The sequence below is a fragment of the Ctenopharyngodon idella genome, chromosome 2, assembly GCF_019924925.1.
Source record: "Ctenopharyngodon idella isolate HZGC_01 chromosome 2, HZGC01, whole genome shotgun sequence".
Classification (NCBI taxonomy): domain Eukaryota; kingdom Metazoa; phylum Chordata; class Actinopteri; order Cypriniformes; family Xenocyprididae; genus Ctenopharyngodon; species Ctenopharyngodon idella.
In genome coordinates, this window is record NC_067221.1 from 26,826,289 (window position 1) to 26,830,918 (window position 4,630).

General features: G+C 34.9%; 1 long non-coding RNA gene across 1 annotated transcript; it reads right to left on the reverse strand.

Moving 5' to 3' along the window:
* Positions 1-304: 304 nt before the first annotated feature.
* LOC127503780 (uncharacterized) lies at positions 305-2,551 on the reverse strand. The gene is made up of 4 exons (XR_007927201.1): positions 2,436-2,551; positions 830-894; positions 714-749; positions 305-429 (listed from the first exon to the last, which is right to left on the reverse strand). It is a non-coding gene; the product is annotated as an uncharacterized LOC127503780 (long non-coding RNA).
* Between the last annotated feature and the right edge of the window lie 2,079 nt (positions 2,552-4,630).

Sequence of the window (4,630 nt, forward strand, 5' to 3'; positions counted from 1 at the left end):
GAGTTTGAGCATCTGTGATCTTCACTGATGTATCAGAGAGTCCCACAGTGTCGATCACTGTGATTGTTTGTCCATCCACTTGTGTTTGTTCTGATTTACAGGTTCTGGTTACAGACTCAGGAGAAAAATCTTCTTCAAATGTTCCTTTAACTCCAATGATGGTGTTTCCTGATGAACTCTTTCCTGATCCAGTCGAGCCCAACAGCATAATATTCACGCCTGACACTGTAAATAATACAGATGGATATATTGATGGATGGATGGATCAATGGATGCATGAAGAAATGATAGCTTGAATACTTACTTAGAGGAATTTCCATGCTTTTGCTCTGCTTTTTGCCTGTGAGTAGAGTTCATATAAGTGCCTGGGCTGACACACATTCATGCGGCCCGCTTGTTTATGTCGGCTGGGCTTTTTAACTGGTCACACTAGAAAAGCAGCATTCTTTCAACAAACGGACAGGCTTAAAAGCATTCTGACTGGCTAAGCAAAGATAAACTACATCTGTGCTTGTGATAAAAACTAAAAAACAGCCAAGAAAAGGCAATGGAATAAATTATGTAATAAAACAGATTTTTAATTGTATTTGAAAACCATTGTTCAAACTATATGACTAATTATGAGTAAATTATCACTGCCATTCCTTCCTTAAAAAAACATTTTCTGATATCAAGGACTAGATTTGATCTTTGACCGGGAAATCCATACTTACTTATTTAGTTGAAGAATGTTGACAGTTCAGCTGAACCTGAACACAAAACGTGTTAGTATGTTGATAAGATTAAACCAACACAGAACATGAGGAAAAGAAAAGTTAATAACAAGTACCTTACTAATTTACCGGTGTAGCTCTTTATGTTAAGCCTGGTCACAGTTTAGGATGTTTCACCTTCCTTAAAATGACAAATTGTGTTAAACATTGTCCTAAACAAAGAGTAAACATTTCTACATATATTTTTCATAGTATATAAAAAACTGTACAGATCAATCAGTCATAGTCTCAATAATACTTTGGTGAACTACAGTCTTGCAGAGTTTTGTTTCAACCCGGAGCTATTTTTCTTGCATTCCTATGAAGGATCCATTATTTTGGCAACATGTAAAACCTCGATTAGATGATTCAGATGTGTTTAATTAAGGCTGAACCTAAACTCTCCAGGACTGACTTTAAGGGGCTGTTTACAAAACACCGTTTTCAACTCAAATTGGAAAACTTTTTATGCAATTTGGCCGTTCATTTACATGACAACAGCGTTTTGGGGCTTGAAAACAAAAAGTTTTGAAGATGGGTTTCAAAGTTTTTGAAAACGATATTGTTATCTTTACAAAGTGACATCGCCAACTACTGGCCAGCCATGAGTAATACAGCGTTTTTAGTTGTTTTCATGCATCTGTGTGAATGGGGATCTCTTTGACAACATTGTTGTGTGTACACGAAAAACGCAAAAGAAAAACTTTTCCATTTTTAGCACATCCTTATCGAGTGAGCAAGAAAGAATACAGAATATACACAATACAATCAACAGCAATATGTCACTAGACAAAAGTTTGCATGCTTCGTTACAGTCATTCCTGTTAGATGAGCTCTCTCAGGGTCTAAGAATGACTCAAGAGGAACTGACTATATTTCTCACTGTCACCCTTAAGACACCAACTGACTAGTTATTGTGTAGGATAGTTAGGACAGTTAAAAAACAAACAAACAAACAAATAAACATGTTTTATTATTTTTTTTTTATTTATATATTTTTTTTTATTAATTATTGTACTTGTGACTGTTGCTTGTGCTAATAATTTTCCATTGCCAATTTAGCTTCAAATGCAGTAAGATGATTTAATGATAATGAAAGTAAGTAAATAAAAAAACAATAACCATTATCATCATTATGAGTATGGTTTATCTGAAGCTGTGTGTTCTGTGTCCTGAAGCTTGAATACAATGGATCCCTTTAAGCCAGGCCAACCCTGTTCAAACACACCTGCCTGTGATTTTTAAGTAACCTTTATATAATAATGGCAGCATGTAGTTGCAGTGTTTCAAAAATGTACAGAGCTGTGAATCAAATGTTTAACTGCTCACTTTATATATATATATATATATATATATATATATATATATATATATATATATATATATATATATATATATGTACATATATAAAGTGAGGAAGCCTTAAAAATTCTGTGCATTTGAAATATTGTGGCAATGGTTTTAGAAAATATTCAGTAGTGACCATCACACATTTTTGTCTCCATAACTTTATAGCAAAATGAGTCAGACTAAATAATTTTAATGAATAAAATCATTCAAATGCATTTATCTGAAGAGCTTTCAAATTCAGTTAATTTGTGACATATATATAATTCAATACAAGCATGTTTGTACACTTTTTTACTTTAAGAAATATGAATAATAATAATAATAAAAACTTACTTGATATGGATGGATGATTGTGTAAATTGTTTCCTGAATGTGACGTACAGCTCAGTGGAGAGGACAGGACATATGTATAAGTCTAAGTCTATAAGTCTAAAAGGTAAGAAAGAAACACACTGACCCCGCCTATACTGACCTGATATGAATAGTGGAATGAACAAACATGCCCACATTCCCCACAGTAAAAAAAAAAAAGTTTGCTTAGTGTTTCTCTATTTACTACTTAAAATTTAAATTTGTAAAATTTGTTTGAAACAGGGCATAACTTAAATATCTTCCTATGTCCGCTATTTATACACATGGCAACTTTTAATAAAACATGGCAACAATTCATTGTTCTCTTTTAAAATAGTTTGAATATCAGTTCCCTGGTTTCCTGTTCTTGTGTTTGTTTTGTTGTATGTTTTAATAAAACCCTGCACTTAGATCTGCATCTCTGCCTCCCAGCTAACAGAATTTTGTTATAAGAACGTTCTCTAAATATTCAGTGTTGGTTCTGGGAACGTGAAAAATGTCCAGTTTTCTTAACGTTAGAGGAACATTTTTTAAAAGGTATGATGTTCCTCAACTTAACTTTCAACTTAATTTTGATTTAAAGTTCAACATTCTAGAAACGTTGATATTCCAATAACATGAAAATTTTAGGCTCCCAGCATGCATTGCGGCATGAATAAATTATGCAGCTGAATTATTTTTTGGATTGTCACCATTGTTGACATTTGTATGATGAGTTCTGATGTCTAAGTGTGTCGTTTTTAACTTTTACATATTTTGGACAATCTTACACATACAGTGGTGCTCAGAATTATTGGCACCCTTGGTAAATATGATCAAAGATGACTGTAAAAATAACTCTGCATTGTTTATCCTTTTGATCTTTAATTCATAAAATGAGCAAAAATCTAACCTTTCATTGAAGGAAAAGAAATGAAAGTGGGGGGAAAATCACATTATGAAATAAATGTTTTTCTCCAAAACACGTTGGACACAATTATTGTCACCCCTAGAATTTTTTATGAGTAAAATATCTCTGAAGCATATTCCCATTCATATTTACTTTTTTTTTTTAGCACACCAGGGTGATCATGAACATGAAATTGTCCAGCCATGACTTCCTGTTCCACAGGACTATAAACATGAGGAAACACAAAGGCCAAATTCCCTTAATCATTCATCACAATGAGTAAAACCAAAGAATATAGTTCTGATGTGCAGCAAAAGATTGTCGAGCTTCACAAAATAGAAAATGGCTGTAAGAAAAAGCTAACGCATTTAAAATCCCCATTTCCACCATCAGGGCAATAATTAAAAAGTTCCAATCAACTAAAGATGTTACAAATCTGCCTGGAAGAGGACCTGTGTCTAAATCGTCCTATTGCACAGTGAGGAGGAGAGTTTGAGTGGCCAAAGACTCTCCAAGGATCACAGCTGGAGAATGATTAGTTGAGTCTTGGGTCTCAGAAAGCCTTAAAAAATGATCAAACAGCACCTACATCCCCACAAGTTGTTCGGGAGGGTTTCAAGAAAAATCCTCTGCGCTCATCCAGAAACAATCTCCAGCATATTCAGTTGTCAGACAAGACTGTAACTTCAAACGGGGCCGGCTTCTATGGTCAGATGAAGCTAAAAAAAGAGCTTTTTGGCAGCAAACCCACCAGATGGGTTTGGTGCACACATGGATAAAAAGTACCCCATGCCCACGGTTAAATATACTGCTGGATCTTTAATGTTGTGAGCCTATTTTTCTGCTGGAGGTCCTGGACATCTTGTTCAGATACATGGTATCATGGATTCTATCAAATACCAACAGATAAAAAAATCAAAACCTGACCGCTTCTGCTGGAAATCCAATAATGGGCCATGGTTGGATCTTCCATCAGGACAATGATCCAAAACAAACATCAAAACCAACACAAAAATGTGTCACTGAGCACAAAGCCAAGCTTCTGCCATGGCCATCCCAGTCCCCTGACCTGAACTCTAAAGAAAATGAGTGGAGTGAACTGAAGAAGCACCAAAATGGAGCTGGGAATCTGAAGGATCTGTAAAGATTTTGCATGAAGGAATGGTCTCTGATCTCTTGTCAGGTGTTCTCCAAACTCATCAGGCATTATAGGTGAAGACTCAGAGCTGTTATCTTGGCAAAAGGAGGTCGCAAAAAGTATTGAATAAAAGGGTGCCAATAATTGTGG